Source organism: Loxodonta africana, chromosome X, assembly GCF_030014295.1.
Source record: "Loxodonta africana isolate mLoxAfr1 chromosome X, mLoxAfr1.hap2, whole genome shotgun sequence".
Lineage (NCBI taxonomy): Eukaryota > Metazoa > Chordata > Mammalia > Proboscidea > Elephantidae > Loxodonta > Loxodonta africana.
Window position 1 is genome coordinate 77,093,136 of NC_087369.1, and position 18,389 is coordinate 77,111,524.

At 47.7% G+C, this 18,389-nt stretch overlaps 1 protein-coding gene across 3 annotated transcripts in view; it reads left to right on the top strand.

The window, feature by feature from the left end:
- STARD8 (StAR related lipid transfer domain containing 8) overlaps window positions 1-18,389 on the top strand; it is a 47,759-nt gene that overhangs the window by 860 nt on the left and 28,510 nt on the right. The window lies entirely within an intron of this gene.

Sequence of the window (18,389 nt, forward strand, 5' to 3'; positions counted from 1 at the left end):
GACGTTTTGGAGATTTCCAAATTAGGTAGTCTGGGGTTCTCTCCATTTTCCTTCTTCCAACACTTTTTAAAGTTCAGCATTGAAGCAGATTTAGGAAATCAGGGTTCAGTCACTAACTCATGTGAACTTGAAGGAATCATGCCACTTCTGTGAACAACGATGTTTCCAGTTGCACCCCAGGAGGTGGGCTCTAGATGTCAGTATCTAAATGGCCCAGCCTCTTCCACCCTGACATTTGGTGACTTGATGCATGGGGCCTAGACTCCTAGTTGGCAGGTAAAGGATTGTCTCCAAGATGCTTGGGGCCACAGGAGCTATACAGATGGAGAGCTTTGTGGTGATTATGCAGCTAAACCAGCTGGAAAACTAGTGCTGCTGGTGGTGTTTGCCCATACCCCCCACCCCTTCAAGCAGGAAAGCCAACCAGACAGAAGGTGCAGAAGTGTGGGACAGAAAGAGATTTCTTCCACAGTCCATGGTCCTCAGACCCCTGCATGGATACCCAGACGCTGGGCAGGCTGGAAACCTGTGCTTGCCCCAAGTCCTCGCGCCCTGGTTTGTCTTGGTCCCACTTTGAGCATCCAGGCCCTCAGGACCAGGGAGGAGAGGGTGATGAATCACACCCAGGGTTATTTTCAAATCCTGACTCCTACAGTGCAAGCTGCTTCTACCCCCACTCTAGGGGTTGCTCTCCCCACCCACTAGTCTGTATTATTGCCCTCTGCAGTTTTGCCCTTACTTTCATCATCCTGGAGCAGGAGAAAAAAAAATCTTGTCTAGGGGTAGGAGGGTGGGCGAGCTAGCAGGCAGCCTAAGAAAGTAAAGAAGGCTTCAGGTGGTCTCTGGGCAGCTGGTGGAGTGGGAAGAACGTGTGTGATGGTGTTACGCATTGAATTGTGTCCCGCAAAAATGTGTATCAACTTGGCTAGGCCATGATTTCCAATATTGTGTGGTTGTCCTCTAATTTGTGATCTGATGTGATTATCCTGTGTGTTGTAAATTCTAACCTCTATGATGTTAATGAGACAGGATTAGAGGCAGTTATGTTAATGAGGCAGGACACAATCTACAGGATTAGGTTGTATTTTGAGTCAATCTCTTTTGAGATATAAAAGAGAGAATCCAGCAGAGGGGATAGGGACCTCATGCCACCAAGAAAGAAGTGCCAGGAGCAGAGGGCGTCCTTTGGTCCCAGGGTCCCTGTGCTGAGAATCTTCTAGACCAGGGGAAGATTGATGACAAGGACATTCCCCCAGAACCAGCAGAGACAGAAAGCCTTCCCCTGGAGCTGGTGCCCTGAGTTCAGACTTCTAGCCTCCTAAACTGCTAGCGAATAAATTTCTTTTTGTTAAACCCATCCACTTGTGGCATTTCTGTTATAGCAGCACTAGATAACAAACCAATAACCAAACCCACTGCCGTCAAGTCAATTCCGACTCATAGCAACCCTATAGGACAGAGTAGAACTGCCCCATAGTGTTTCCGGGGAGCACCTGGTGGATACGAACCCCTGACGTTTTGGGTAGCAGCCGTAGCACTTAACCACTACGCCACCAGGTTTTCCCTAGATAACAAAGACAGATGGAAATGGTGATGTTTGTGGAGGTGGGGTGGGGGGACGCTTTCACCCTAAAGCTACAGCCACCATATAGCAGGACATCCTGGGCTGGTCCTCATTTCAGGGATTTAGCCTTCTGTCAGACTATGTTTTGAATTTTGGATTTGGAATTCCTAAAAAAAATTTTTTTTAAACCTGTAGCTAAGGCTAGAAAACACCACACTGAACAAAATCAGGTCTCCCTGGTTCTCTTGCCTTCTTTCTGCCCTCTGAGTGGCTCTTGGAGAAGTATGCTATACTTCTTTGCATCTGTGGCTCCCCTCCCCAGTCTGCAAAGGAGAGGCTGTTGGGAGATGATATCTGGAGGTGTTTAGAGAAAGAAGAGGACTCGAAGGTAAGCAAGGGAGCTGTGCACCTTGTGTGTGTGTTGTGGAAGGGCGGTGACTCATGCAGGGAGGACTTCAGGGCCTTCCTTATTAAAACAATACCTTCTGAGTTTGAGCAGAGGAGCAAAGAAGGCGGTGCGAAGGGATTTTAAAAATCTATTTGGGGGGCTACGATTGGTGGGATGCAGTGGCAGCTGCCTGTGCTTTTCTGCTCGGAGACTCCTGGAGCTCCTTTCAGCCCTGGAGAGTTCAAGTTCAACAGATGATAGGCTGAACAAAGGCAATCTGTGTGCCCTTGCCCTCTTGGGGAAGATGAGGTAAAGGGTCCCTAGCTGGAAGAAGGAGTTGTCCCTGGATTGAGTGGAATAGGAGAACTTTTTTCCTTGGTCTCTCAGTCCTTGAGGAGGCTGTTCATCAAATAAAACAGGGGTGTTGTTGCAGAGTAGAACTGAGCTCCATTGGGTTTTCCAGGCTGTGACCTTTCGGAAGCAGATTGCCAGGCCTGTCTTCCCAGGGGCCTTTGTGTGGGTTTGAACCACCAACCTTTCATTTGCACCATCCAGGGACTCCAAAATAGGGATAAAATGTAAGGTCTTCAGGATGGAAACTATGATTTTCTCAAGGTCTAAGCCAAGTCAGAATTGACTTGATGGCAATGTGTTTTTTTTTTTTTAAGCTGAGTTTTATATTCTCCTTCTTACCCTGAAACCCCAAACAGGGGTTGAGCACACAGTTGGTGCCAAATGTTAACTAAATCTCTGTGACTTGAGGTGTTGGTTTCTGCAGGGGGGGCAGGGGGAGGGAGAATGTCCTGGTAGATGTGAATCAGTGGACCAGAGGCTGCAGTCTGAAGCCTCCTGTCACAAGGTTGAAGTGCTGTGCTTGTGTACTGAGTCTCCTCTTGCCCAGCTCTCTGCATTGGGAGCTTGCATGTAGACAGTTGCTGTTCCTGTTTATCTCGACCGCACACAGGAATGTTAGAACTGAATGTTAAGTTCCTTAGGAGAATGGGGTGGTATGGAGCAAAGAACACATGGAAGTTTCAAATTCAGGCTCTGCCGCTCCATTCAGCCTCTCAGACCTGCTTTTTCCACTTTCACTGGATTAAATGAGGGGCTCCATGGCTAAGTGTTTGTAAACTACCAAGTACTGTACAACATTATTCATTGCTAAGTTCAGGCTCAGTGCTAGGTCTTGTGGGGGACACAGAGATGACAGCTTCCACCTTTGGGGAATTTACCATCTAGAATAGGGGTTAGCAGCATAAATCATACATGACATACTAAGACTACCTTGGTGAAAGCTTTTAAATAAACTTTTTGATTATGAAGAATTTTGAATATATATAAAAGTAGATAATAATGTAATAAGGTCCCAAGTATCCATCACCCAACTTTGACAGCTATGCACACTCCCATCTACCTCATTCCCTTTCTTGTTATTTTGAAACCTTATCAATTCATCTGTAAATATTTCAATATATATCTCTAAAAGATAAGAATTTATGAAAAGTAACCACATTTCCGTTTTTATACTGAAAACAATTCTTATATCATCAAATGTCCAGTCAGTGTTCATATTTCCACTTGACGAGGAGGACGTTTTGCACAGGGATCCTGAGCCAGGGAGCGATTGCTTTTGACTGAGAAGAAGGTGACTGACCTAGGCACTGACATTTGAGCTGGACCTTGGAAGAGAGGCCCATAAAAGGTCTGAGCTAGAGGGATTATGGAGGCCCAGCCCTTCATTTTTATAGATGCCAAACTGCTAACACTGGCCCTGACTGCCGGTGTTAGCCAGCCTCTGGGGCTCTAATTCTTTTTTTTTTTTTTAATGGGGCTCTAATTCTTGCTGAAACTCCGTGCCTTTGAAATTCTGTGTCTTTGTTTCTCTAGAGGTAAAGGGGAGTTCTAACCTCCCACTCCCCCCCCTCCCCCCGCCAGCTTCAGGGCCACCCAGGCCTGGGAGAATTCCTGGGAGGTTGCTCTCAACGAGGCCCCTCCCCTGCCTCTGGCCCCTGAGGGCACTTCTGAGCAAAACAGGATGCATCCAGGATGAGTGACTTTCCCAGCTTGTCATCTAATCGCCATGGCCCAGCTTGGAGCTTCCTCTTTCATTCGAGATAAAAACCCTCACTGTCTTGCTTTTCCCTCACACCCCAGTAAGGGCGTGCTGACTTCCTCCATATCCGGGCCAGCCCTCCTCCACCCCTTTGTGGGTTGACAGAGAACTTCCCTCAGTACTGGCCTCTCTCCTTATTCCACCCCACCTGCAGGCTGTCAGAGAGGGGGAGAAAGACCCCAGGTGCTCTCCCTGGCTGCAGGCTCCTGCTCTTGGGCTGTCATTGGGAAAGATGTGGCCCCTTTCCAACAAGCCTGGGGTTCTGCCACTGCTTAGTTAATGATTGAGCCACATAATAACCACCTTGGAAAGTCACCGCTAGGAAATAGCCACTAACTAACTCGCTGTTCATCCCAGGCGTTAAAGGGACTCCATCCTGAACCCTTACCTTCTCCCAAAGGGCCACTGACAAACATTCAATTGGAACTTCCGGGCCAATCAGATCTGTTCCTCTGTCCTTTGCTTGGGCAAACAGAAATAGTTATTCACATTGTTCAAAGGACACACATTCAGCTTGGGTAGCACTGAGAAGGGCAGAAGAGTTGAGTCGATAGGGATTTGGATGGGCAGTGGTATAAGGCAATCTTTTTTAGGCATCAAGAGTCAGAAGGGGTGGGAGGGCTTTTTTCCTCCAGAAACAGCTGACCCTGTGATCTCAATTACCCGCTGCCAGCGAGTCTATTCCAACTCATAGAGACACTATGGGACAGAGTAGAACTGCACCATAGGGCTTCCAAGGATCGGCTGGTGGATTCAAACTGCCGACCTTTTGGTTAGCAGCTGAGCTCTTAACCATTGCACCACCAGGGCTCCAGATCTCAATTAGAAAGTCTAAAAGAACAAGAAATGCCCACCCAAAGGGTTTGCTGTTGCTGTATGTATGTGTGTGTGTGTCTGTTTTCAGTATATCTGTGGGTACCTCCACAGCAGGCCAGGGGGTGAGCTGTTAGCCACACTGCTGCTGATGTGAGGGTAAGGCCTCTGTGGGGGCAGATGCCTTCCTCAGACAGTCTATATCTAGGCAAGCAGTGGCAGTTGAGGAGGGTCGGGCCAGGACCCAAACCGCTATTTAGTGAACCCTGTTAGCTATGTGGAAACCCTGATGGCATAGTGGTTAGGTGCTACAGCTGCTAATAGGTCAGCAGTTCGAATCTGCCAGGCGCTCCTTAGAAACTCTATGGGGCGGTTCTACTCTGTCCTATAGGGTCGCTGTGTGTCGGAATCGACTCAACGGCTGTGGGTTTTTTTTTGGGGGGGGGGGTAAGCCATCTACCGAGTTAGGAAACCTGGTGTCTCGCTCTGCCTCTCCATAGCTATGACTTTAGGGAAGACGTTTGCTTTCTCTGGGCCTTAATTTCCACATCTATAAAATGGGCAGGGTTGGGGGGTGTGGTGGTGGCATGGACTGAGTGGTGTTTCAGGTTCCCTTCCAGCTATGAAATTATGGATTCTCAATCAAGAACTTTTTTCTTATCATCAGGACAAAGGCAAGCTGGCCTCAAATTCTGTCAGAGCCAGTCACTAAGTATTCTCTGCTAGCTGGGTCAGTTTGGGCTGGCTGGGCCTCAAACTGCCACAGCTTGGGTTCTCCTTGAGCGTGGACTTTTGTGCAATTTGGCCTCCCCCTCATGCTTATGTCTGTCCCAGGTAGCCACCCTCTGACCCATTCAACCACAAGTTAATGAGTGACTGGTTCCCCCTGGGTAGTATCAGCCCAAGGTGCTCCTGTATGCTGCGGGTGGGGGTAGAGCCAGGTCTCTGTGAGCACCCACCAAGGGCCTAGCCAACTCCAGTCACCTTTATGCTTTCTCCCACCAGTACCCCTAGAGGTAAGTATGCAGACAGAGCTCAGGGTAGAAGGTCCTTTAGAGTGCACTAGGTCCAACTCTCCTTCTGAAGCTTGAGTCTTCCCACCAAGTGCTTGTCCACCTCTGGCTCACCCATCTTCATATTTGGGAGTTCAGCATGTCTCAAGGCAGTTGGTTTCATCTATGGAATTCAGAAAGCTTTTTGTTGTTGTTGTTGTTGAGCTGAACTCTGCCTCCCTGAGGCTTCTACCCCTGGCTTCCAGCTCTGCCCCCTGGGATCACCTAGACCCTGTCTGCTCTTTGTCATTCAGAGTCTAAGGACAGAACCTAAGTCCCCCTGAATCTTCTTCAAGCCAAACAGCCTCAGCTCCTCCAAGTTTTCCTCCTGGGAACTGGGCTCAGTCTCTTTCCCAGCCTCTTCACTGTCATCTACACATACTATTTGTGGTCCCCTTAACATTTTTTAACATGTGAGCATGGGAAATGGGGACTTTGGAAGCCCCTGGCTCTCCTCTGTTTATTTCCAGACTCAACTTTTCCAGACAACTTCTCTGTGATCCTTTTCTCGAGAATCCAGCAGGTAGACCCTGAACTCCCAGGGTGCTGGGTCTAAACACCTCATACAGCTCTCTCTGATTCGTTTGTTGTTCTGGTCCAGCCAGCCCCTGGGATTGAGGAGCTCTTGGAGGGTGTTGTTGTTGTTAGGTGCCGTCAAGTCAATTTTGACTCATAGCAACCCCATGTGACAGAGTAGAACTGCCCCATTATGGTTTTCTAGGCTGTATTTTTTTTTAATCTTTATGGGAGCAGTCATTCTCCCTCGGAACCACTGGGTGGCCTTGAACTGCCAACCTTTTAGTTAGCAGCTGAGCACTTAACCATTTCACCACCAGGGCTCCTTTCTTGGAGGGTAGAGCCTTCTTATTAGTGCCCGCATATCAGAAGACAAGCCTGGCAAGAGTAGATGCTCACCTTGTTGAGTTGAAGACAATGCAATATGGGGGGGGGGCTTCCAGTGTGCCTTGCTTTCCTGCCACTTGCTTTAATCTCCTGAGCTGGTGGACAGTGGAGAGGAAGGGGATATTTTAGGCAGTACCGAAGCCGGAAATGAATGTGAGCCATGTCCACTGTGGGGACTAGAAGGGTGAATCAGACAGGGAGAAACACCCACCCAGCCGTTCCTTCCTCCAGCAGATGATGACAACGACAACAACCAGTCCCCTCATTTCTGTAAGTACTTTAGAGTTTACAAAGCACTTTCACTTCCGTGACCTCATTCTGTCCTCACAGCAACCCAGTAAGTTAGAAGGTATGATCCCCAACTGAGGGCCGAGGAGGGGAAGGAAACAATTTCTCAGGGAGGGAGGGTTTGGAACCCAGGTCTCCTGACTCTCAGTCCTTCCTGTGTGTTTCCCCAACCCACACCCAGCAGCCAAGGCATCTGGGGCTGACGCTGCAGCTTCCCCACCACAGAGGAACCTCTGACCAGGCCACAACTCTGCTCCCACATGGTGGAGGGAGTGACCTCCAGGGGAGGAGGCTGAGGATTCCCTGCCCTTTATCTGGGCTGGCCAATGACTGGCCTGGCTTGAGGTGTAAGATAAGTACCTGCAGCCAGCCTTTATGTTCTAAGTTGACATCAAGTCAGGCTGGGACAGGGGCAGGGATCTTGTAGAAAGAGCTTGGCCCAAAACATCTGGCCTGCGCAGCCCCCACTCTGGCAGGACCTTCTAAATAGGGAAAACAAAGAAGGAAGTATGGAGCAGAAGTAAAACTTTAGCTGTGCACTGGGTGCATGGGGTAGGAGAGTGTCGTGGTTGAGAGTGAGGGCTCTGATGTACACGGGACTGCCTGACTTTGGGCAAATTACTTAACCTCTCTGAGTCTCCATTTTATCAGCTATAAAATGGAGAAATGTACCTATCTCATGGGGTTGTCGAGTATTAAATCCAATAACATAAACAGAATTCTAGCCGTTATTGTTGTTGTTCAGTAGTTCTTTTTGCAACCTTGTCACTTTGTTTTTTTTACTGTCCTGGGAATCTGCAGTGCTCAAACTTGCCACCTCCTGGGCATTAGCTTTGGACTCTCACACCTGGAATGCTTCCTGTGATTTCAGGTCCCACCTCCAGAAGGCTGTCCTGATCATGCCCACCTATAGGGCTCACTCCGTTTGGCCTCCTTTTGTGGTATTTATGGTACTGCGATAATGATATCACCAGTAATAATAGTGAGTCCTTCAAAGTGCTTGACACATTTTAACTTATTTTTAACCCCCATGATAATTCTGTAAGGTAAGTACTGCTATTGTCATCCCCATTTTATATACAGAGAAACTGAGGCAAAAAAGGCTAAATGAAGAACTTGCCCAAGGTCACAAAGCTAGGGAGTGGTGGAGCTGGGACTGGAATCCAGGCATCCTGACTCTACTGCCTGTACTCTTAACCACTGTATCATGCCTCTTTCTCTCCCAAATGTCTGTGAGGCAAGAGCTGAGGTTTGGGTCTCCCTTTTGCCCTGATTGCTCATCACATCCACCACACTCATCATTCCTGGGGAGACAACACCCAGGTCCTTGGCTGCGTGTTGTGCCCCACCCCCATCACCAAGGTGGACGGATGGATAGGGGTGGGTATTGATGCTGTAAAGCAGAGCTACTTTGGGGTGAGGGGAAAGCATGCAGGAGGGCGTTGGCCGGGAGGGGAGGGCTGGAGGGGTAGAGGGGTGGGAAGTCATTCTGACATTAGCACCAGGCCTGCCCGGTCAGCACCTTCCAGCACTGGGGGTTGGAGAGCAAGGTGCTCGGTGGCATCAGGGAAGAAGAGTTATTTTAATAAACTGCCTTGACAACCAGGTTGTGCTCTTTAGAAGGTGTGAGTGGCTAGGGGCAGGTGGGAGGCTGGCTGATTTACACTTGTGACTCCTCCAGTTGGTGAGACCCTTGCTGGAATTGGGTGTGGGAGAGTTTTTGTCTAGAAGGTCTAAACACCTTCCCCCAGTGTTCCATCCTCTGGGCCCTTGGGGGCTGCTAGGCCTCCTTCCCTCAGGCGATACCAGCTGCCAGCTGTATTGCTTTGGAGCTCATTCTCCAGCCTGTTCTCTTGCCTCTAGAAAAAGCTTCAGGGGATGCTTCAAAGAACAGTTTGTCTTGGCCTCTGGCAATAGTTTGGCCAAGTTCTCCAGAATAGTTCAGCTTTTGTTAGGCTTTCAGACTTTGGTGCCTAGCACAGGGCCTGACACCAAGGGGGAGTGGATTTGGAGGGGAGCCCCAAGGGAACCTGAAATGAGAACAGATCATCAGGAGTACTATGGGTGTTTATGACCCCACCTATAGTTCAGTACAAGCTACTTGACCTTTCATGGTCTCAGTTTCCCCATTTGTACAATAGGTATTGTCTGTTTTGGACAGATTTGTTGAGATGACCAAATGAGATGTGGGATGATAAGTGCTTTCTCCACTGATGGGAAGTGATTTTGGGCTAAGGGTTTGAACTGCAAAAACCCCGATAGGTGTTTTTTGTGTCTGCTATGTGCCAGGCTCTGGCTTAGGAAATTTCTCCTCTTTAGTGAGAAGGCATTATAACTTGATGGCTCTGACACTGGAGCCAGGCTGCCTGGATTTGTGTCTTGGCCTGCTACTTCTTAGCTACGTGACCTTGGGCAAATTGCTTAATATCTCTGGGCCTCAGCCTCCTCGTCTGTAAAATAGTGATATTATAGCATTCATCTCACAGGGTTTTTGTGAAGACTCAATAATATAATCCATATATAAAGTTCCTAAAGTAATGCCTGATTAATAATAATGACTCAGTATGCTTTGGTTATTATCATTATCTTATTTTATACTCACAAAAACCTCCTGATGTAGGAATTATGATTATATCCCTATTTTACAGATGAGGGAACTGATGCACAGAGAAGTTAAGTAACTTACCCACTATAATCTATGAAAGGACCTTGGCCCATTGCCTGGAGTATAGTAAGTGCTCAATAACTATTAGTATCTACTATTAATCATTATTATTAATAATTGCATTCAGTATCATAAATATTGTTATCAATAATGAGCACAGCTGATAGTAGACAAGAACTATTTTAGGTGAAGGGAAAGACAGCACACAATATAGGAGAGGTCAGCACAACCGGACTAAACCAAAAGCAAAGAAGCTTCCTGAATAAACTGAGCCCTTTGAAGACCAGCATAGGCATAGCGGGGGGGTGGGGGGTTGGAAACCGTGGTTTCAGGGGACATCTAGGTCAATTGGCATAATAAAATCTATTAAGAAAACATTCTGCATCCCACTTTGGAGAGTGGGGTCTTAAATGCTAACAAGCAGCCATCTAAGATGCATCAATTGGTCTCAACCCACCTGGAGCAAAGGAGAATGAAGAACACCAAGAACACAAGGTAATTATGATCCCAAGAGACAGAAAGGGCCACATAAATCAGAGACTACATCAGCCTGAGACCAGAAGAACTAGATGATGCCTGGCTACTGTCAACGACCACCCTGACAGGGAACACAATGGAGAGCCCCCGAGGGAGCAGGAGAAAAGTGCGGAGCAGAACTCAAATTCACGTAAAGAGACCAAACTTAATGGTCTGACTGAGGCTAGAAGGACCCCGGAGGTCATTCTCCCCAGACCTTCTGTTAGCCCAAGACAGGAACCATCCCCAAAGCCAACTCTTCAGACAGGGATTGGACTGGACTATAGGATAGAGAATGATACTGGTGAAGAGTGAGCTTCTTGGCTCAAGTAGACACATGAGACTATGTGGGCAGCTCCTGTCTGGAGGGGAGATGAGAAGGCAGAGGGGGTCAGAAGCTGGCTGAATGGGCATGAAAATAGAGATGGATGGAAGGGAGTGTGCTGCCTCACTAGGGAGAGAGCAACTAGGAGTATATAGCAAGGTGTATATAAATTTTTGTATGAGAGACTGACTTGATTTGTAAACTTTCACTTAAAGTGCAATAAAAATTAAATAGATAAATAAATAATGAGCACAGCTATGGCTAATAAGTAGAAGAGCCATAACTAAGACCCATGTCTTTAGATTGCTAGCCCATTACTCTTTCTACTATATTCTACAACCTCTCTGCCTCTAGGTCTTACACAGTTGTTAGGCCACCATTTTGGGTTCTCCTTCCCTTGGCTTCACCATGACCTGAGCATGCATGTTCCCCTTAAGGCTCCAGGTCTCTGCTCTCTCCTGTGTGGTCAGCATCAGAGCCCCCCCTTTTGGTTCCTTGCCAGGAAAGGGGTTGTGTCTGCTTGCCTCCCGAGGGAAAACAGGCTAGGCCTCCCAGACTGCTTCTCTGAGGCCCATTTCCTTTCTATTAGAGACAGTTTTCTCTGGATTTTAGGGTGGGACAAGCACCTTCAAGGCATTTCCTGCCCAGAAGTTTGTATTTCTCCTCAACAAAAGAAAAGGGAAGTAGGCACAGAAGTGGGACATAGAGGTGGTGGCTCAGGGTCAAGACAGGTGAGTGCTAAGCTTTTACAGGCAGAGGGAAGCTGGAGGTGGCATGTGCCCCTTCCCTTAGGTGAGCTTGAGTCCCCTCAGATGAGCTTGAGATAGCAGAGCTAAGTGCTCTATGAGGCCGGAATACCTCCACCATCAGGTCAGGTTCATTTTCCGTTCTCACACCTCTGGGCCTTATGGTTTCAGCCCTAGGGCAAGGTTAACTGCTATTCAGTGAGCTGTCACTGAATTGAAGGTATGTGCTCAGTTCTGTGTCCTATGCTTTTGTGATACCAGAGGAGAGGGTGGAATCAGAGGCCTACTTCCCGAAAGTGTACTGTTTATTTGGGAAGCAGGACTTCCTGTCTGTGTGTTACCAGAACATTTAGCAGCCCTTGCCACGCTGCACTGGGAACACTGAGACCAATGGGACCCAGTCCCTGCCTTCAAGGAACTCCTAAGTTGAATGGGGGAGACAGACTCATGTGCTACAGAGAAAGTAATGAGAATGTGTAGGGGATCATTTAACATAACTGAGCCATTGAGTAGGAAGTCAGAGAAGATCTCACAGGAAGGGATGTTTGACCTATATCTTGATGAATAAACAGGAGTTTGGAGCTTCAGGTCAAGCCAGGTCTAGAACTTGGAGAGCCTTGAATGCCAGGTAGAGAGGAGTCTGATATCTGCCCTGCGCTTTGGGCAGTGGGGAACCCATTAGGTTGCAGAGTAGGAAAACAGTAGTCAGGTTAGAGCTGGGTGCTTAGAAGAAGAAGCTGGCAGGATGGGCTGTTGAAAGGAGAGACTGGAGACTGAGAACTTGGAGAGTTGAAGTAATCCAAGCATGAGAACCTGGAGCATGGTTGGGTATGGCAGTTGACTGTTTGATGGAAAAGTTGACAGAACTCGATGACTAAATACTTGTGGAGAGAGAGGACAGATAAGAATGACGAGGTTTAAGCCTAGGTGTCTGGGGTCTTTGGAAGCAGGAACATCAGGGGAGTTTGTGGGGTAAGATGGGTTTGGTTTTGGTCCCCCCCAGGACCTCCATTTGGCTCTCTCATCAGGGAATGTGAAGGAGCACAGCTCTGTCTATAGAATCAGCCACTGCCATATCCGTACCTCTGCTCTTGGTTTAGATTTTTGGGGAGTGGCCACTATAAGATGGGGAAACTGAGGCTCAGACAGAGGTAGTTGTGTGCCCAAGGTCACTAAACCAGTTCCTGGTGGATCTAAGGCCAGAATGCAATTCTCCTGACCTTCAATTCACCCATACCGCAGTAGAGAGCAGTTACCACTGGTCTAACATCTGCCCTAGACTGGTTTGGCTGGCATCTCTTGCCTCCAGGCTGGGAAATGGAGGCGATGGGATAACACGTAGCTTATTAAAACACCTGTCTTCCTCTGTTACCAAGACCTTATCAGAGCACCTGGGAGTGGTTTGGGGGCAGGAGTCCCTGGGGGCAAGAAAGCTAATGGAGGGATTGTGGCAGAGCAGGTAGCGACTTTGACCTTGCTGTCACAGGGAAGCCCTAGGCAGGGCAGGAATGTCAGCTGTCTTTGCCTTGGCCCTGTTGTATCATAGTTTCAATTTCCAGGGGTCCAGCCTAAGAAACTGCAGGCTGGGCCGGCACTGGACCCAAATTCTTGAGCAGCCCCAGCAGGCCATAGGTCAGGTTTAGCCACCAGGCCTTCATGACTCTCCCTTACTTCTCCGCACACACAGGAGCTCAGGCTGGTAGTGGCATTCTTGCTTAACTTCCCTATTTACAAAAACTCCCAACTGGAACTGACGCCTCCCCACAGCTGACCCTGCAGATGTCCACAGTGTCCAAAAACAAGGAACCTCCATTGATTTTTCTTCTCACCTCTTAGGATATCACCAAGGTGGAGGGTGGCTACCTGGAGGTGTCTGAGGCCCCCAGATAAGGTGGAGGCTGACCCTCATGATCTCACACTTCAAATCTGGTATCAATCTTTCTTTCACTAGAATTTGCAAGGCACCAGGACAGGGATTTTGCATACATTCTGTGAGGGAATCCTTATAGTAATCCTGTGAGCTAGGGATTATCAACCTTACTTTATGGCTGAGGAAACGGAGACTTCAAGAGGTGAAGGACTGACCTGAGATCACTCAGAAAGCAAGAGGTCCAGCTCTGTCTCACATGGCCAATTCATGCTGACTCTGCTTGATGTCCATTGTGGAGGGAAACAGCCCATACCAAACATCTATTGGTGCTCTGGGTTCCAGGACCCTGTGTGCAGCTCTGGGTTGCATGTAGATAGGCACTCCTGGAGGGTATGTGACAGACCTCTGTTGCCATAACAAGCTTTTGAGCTGCCAAGGGCCTTGGAGCCACAATGCCATCTTTTTCCATTGGCCTTTATCCCACCTGGCTTCCTAGCTTCCTTAATGCCAGGCTGACTGACTTCACTTGGGTAAAGTGAGGGTAAGGGCAGGGATGGTCCCTCCAGCCCAGCCAAGGAGCTATTCCTCTGCCGGTGTCTTCTGACCTCCTCACTTCCCTGAACCAGGAAATGGTAACTTGGAAGTTGGGATCCTGAAAGGATCTGGGAACTGGGTTTTGGTGGTTTAAGCCAAAAGGTGTACAGCCTATTGCTCCTGATGTCCTGTGTCTGCCACTGGTGTGGGTCACTTTCTGCCCCCCCCCCCCACCTCAAGAGTCTGTCTTGGGTCATTCTGGCATGGCTGTCCAGTTTAGTTCAGAGTGGGTATGAAAGGTGCTCAGTAGGGAAGGTCTGTGATGACAAAGACAAGGTGCCTCTTTGCCCCTCCTTACCCACATTAACACTTGCTAGGGCATGGTCAAACTATGGTGCTCTCCTTCTTGGTGCCAGTAACAGAGCCATGGCCTAAGGACTTGTAGGCCAAGGAATGGCATATCTGTGTGTGTCTGCATGTGAGATCTGTTATGTACTTACTTCACAAAGGACTTTTACCCCCGCATCCCAAGTTGTGACAACCAAAATGTTTCCAGACATTGTCAAATGTCTCCTGGGGTCAAAATTATCCCTGGTTGAGACCACTGTGGTAGAGATGAGAAGCTTTCCTCTGTGACTGTGGAGTGGATGTGAAGTGTTAAGGAGAGGGACATGTTAGAGGGTAGAGCCACATATATGAGCCTGCTGCTGGCCAGCAAGAAGATTCAGTGGCTTGATTTTCTTGTCATCCATTCCCATGGTACTACATCTTCCTGAGCTGACTTGGACCATTTGCCTTGGTGGTACTTCAGTTGTGACGAGGAAACTCCAAATGTTGCTTGAATGAGCTCAGGAGGTTTGCATCCAGCTGTAGATCCAGTGGAGACAGAGGCTAGCTTCTGAACAGGTGCAGCAGAGGCCATGAGTTCTGCCTGGCAACCTAACTAGCCAGCGGCCAGCGAGTATCTCACGCTGCCAAAATAGGCTGGCTGAAATATAGCGTCCTTGCTGTGATGCCCCTCCTGTGAGGTTTAGAATGTGGGATGAGAGCTATTTTGGTCTTTTCTCCCTCCCTCTCTGCCCCTCCCTGCCCTACAAGAATCTAGTTAGAGTTGTGATTCTAGCTAAGAGCAGCAGGGGCAGGGACGAGGCAACGTGTGTACCAGCTTCCCTGGTGGACAGGGTATTGCAGGCTGAATATCTGCTCCAAGGTCAGGAAGGGAAGCCTGGGCAGCCTTGGAATCCCTAACAGCTTTTAGTACAGGCCCTTGAGAAGGCCCCTATCCCTCTGTCTCCCAGAGAAAGAGAGTGGCATAGCCAGTCAGTCACTTGTTGCAGCACCTCTGCCAGGGTCACTGCCAACCCAGAGTGCATCTTTGTGCACAGTAGAATAAAGCACCACCTCTAAGGGATATAACCCTGTGCCAGGGTTTACAGCTGGGTGGGCAAGCTTCTATTGGCCTAGGCCCCTTAGTATATCCTTAAGGGAAGGTAAAAGGAGCTGGTCATAAGCAGTTGAGCCCAAGTGCTGAGAATGGTAGTTTCTGAGATATAAGCCCCCTGTCAAGTCAAAAAGATAGCATCTCTTCCTTAAGAGGGGGTTCTCCTTGGGAGCTGGGGGTGGGGGAGATAGGCAAAAGAAATGGGCCTTACATCAGTCGACAGAAATTATTTGAGAAGCTATTTATCAGGCCTGGCACTGTCTCAGCTGCAGTGGCAGGGCCCGGAGTGGCCTCTGTTTGCTTCTTGTCCCCACCTTGGGGTGCCAGCGTGGCCTCACAGAGCTGCCTTGGAAACTTGGGTCATCACAGACAGTGATATCCTAAGGCTTTCTCCACCCCTCAGGATGCTGGCTTTTCCTCCTTAGCTCACTGAAGGATGGGAAAGACCATGCTGATACCAGACCCCACATGGGAGACACCCGTCCTATGGTGAGGGTCATGGAGGAGATGCCTTTCCAAACAAGAAGCTAAGAAAGGTAAAGGAGACCAACACATTTGTTGAAAGTTGTCTATGGAGCAAGTCAGCTGTTTGAATAAATTATCTTCACAAACACCTGCAGACTTGCCCTCCCTACCCCCATCGTATGCCTTCATGTTAATGCTCATTGATCACTTCTGTTCATGAACTCAGGCCTAGAGGGAACATGGGCCAGTGATTAGAACAGGCCTGAGTCTGAACTCCTGTTAGAATTCTCCGAGGAGGGACCTCTATAAGCAAACACCTGTGGCTTTTTAGCTGGCCATGTATGTTGAGAACAGTGGTTCACTATCTAAGCTATACTTTAGAAACACCTGGAGACCTCTCAAAAACAAACAAAAACTAACCCTATCCCCAAAAATTCTAATTTAATTAGTCGTGGGTGGAGCCTAGGTCCTGGCATTTTTAAAAGCTCCCAAGTAGATTCTAATTGCACCCAGAGTTGAGCACCACAGGCTTAGGGAGAGATTAGGGAGAAATGGGATACCCAAGAGCTCCAGCAGTAACAAAGGACACTTTCATCTAGGTCTCTGTGATATCCATCTATTGTTTGTCTTGGGCCCTGTGCCTTGCCGGGTCCCCAGGCCTGAGCTGGTCTTTTGGCTGGAAGGTAACAGGTTGAAACTTGGGCCGGGGCAGATCTCCCACACCCTACCGAATGACCGCAAGGCACAAGGATTTGAGTTCCCCAACAGTGGTGTGAAGAGTGGGTATGCAGCCTGGGAGAGGGCCTGGGGAACCTGGCTGGGTAGAAGGCCTTAACTCCTGCAGACTGGTTTCTTCCCCATTGCCATCTCTCTTCCTCCTAGTACTCTTTTCTCACCTCTTTATAACCACGACACAGCCTGAGCCTTAAAGACGATGTGAGTACACAGTTCAACTAGTCTTAACAAAAAAAGCCCTCTCTACACAACGAACTAGGTGATAGAACAGAAGCACTAAACATGACATTAGCCAATTAACTGGGATCTACCATGAAACCATAATCCTAAACCTCCAAACAAAGAAACCAAATCCCATGAGGTTCGGCAACTGCTCTTTTTGTTATTGTTGTTGTAGTAAAGGTATCTATCACACAGCTTTTCACAATTCAACTTTTTACAGGTGTACAACTTATTGATGGCAATTATATTAATCAGCTGTGCAATGCTACCCTTAATGCAATTTTTTCATGACCGTAAGCTGAAACGCAGCACTTTGTAAGCGATAGCCCCCCTTTCCCTCCTCTTTCCTACCCCTGATAACCACTAATAAACTTTGGTTTCTATACATTTGTCTGTTCTTGTCTTTTTTATATAAGTGAAGTCATATAAAATATGTCCTTTTGTGATTGACTTATTTCACTCAGCGCAATGTCTTCAAGCTCCATCTGTGTTGTAGCACTTATCAAGACTTCATTTCTCTTTCTAGCTGAGTAGTAGTCCATTGTATGCATGTACCACATTTTGTTTATCCATTGATCTGTTGATGGGCATTTAGGTTATTCCCACCTTTCATCTATTGCGAATAATGCTGCAATGAACATTGGTGTACATATGTCTGTTTGTGTCACTGCTTTCAAGTCCAGGGTCTTAAAAGCTTGCAAGCAGCCTTCCAAGGCACAAGAATTGGTCTCCAGTTGCCTGGAGCAACAGAGGAAGAAGGAGAGTCAAAAATAGGAGGAGGAAATGGAATGTGTGGCTAATTGCCTCCAAGAACAACCGCCTCCTTTGCCATAAGACCGGAAGAGCTGGATTGTGCATGGCTACCATTACTTAATGTTTTGATCAAAGATTCTATAGAAGAATCCTGATCAAAAGGGAGAAAATGTAGAACAGAATTTCAAAATCTCATGGAATCCAGAATTTCTAGAGCCATGGAGGCTGGACGATCCCCCAAAACTATTTCCCTGAGATATCATTAAAACTTAAACCAAAAATATCCCCTGAAATCTTCTCAAAACCAAACAATAATTTAGCTTAACTAGTAAAGAATGTCTGCCTTGAGCATTGTGCTCTTTTAAGAACTGTATATATGAGATTGAACTGACAACAGCAACTTCAAAGTTTAGATAGGAAGCTTAGGGGGCAGTAAGTTTATGTTAATGGGAAGAAACAACTCAAAAAAGGAGGGTGAGAATGGTTGCACAACTTGAAGAATGCAATCAATGTCACTGAATTGTACATGTAGAAATTGTCGAGTATTTTATTAAATAACAAATTATTTAATAAAAAGCCCTTTCTAATTTTAACTTTCATATGGCCATTTTCAAAACTACAAAAAAGCCCGATCTAATCCGTACACTAACCTGGGAGGTAGGCAGGAAAGTTGTTAATCCCCGCTGTACAGATTTGGAAACCAAGGCTCAGAAAATGAAGCAAGTTCCCTAAGCAAGAAGGGGAGCCGACTTGATTGCAGAAAGCTTTTTCTCCAACTTAGTTATCATCATTGGTCATTCTTGGTATGTGGCCTACATATACGTAGGATCAGATATTGTCATTGATTTCCGAAACCATCCACTGCTGCTCAGCCATTCCTGCGTTGAGACTCCCTCCAGGAGACCTGTGGGTCTGGCCCTGAGGCCTGATTTGACTCTGGAGCTTTCTAATGTGCCTGTTCCCTGACTCTTTTTTTTTTAATTTTTATTGTGCTTT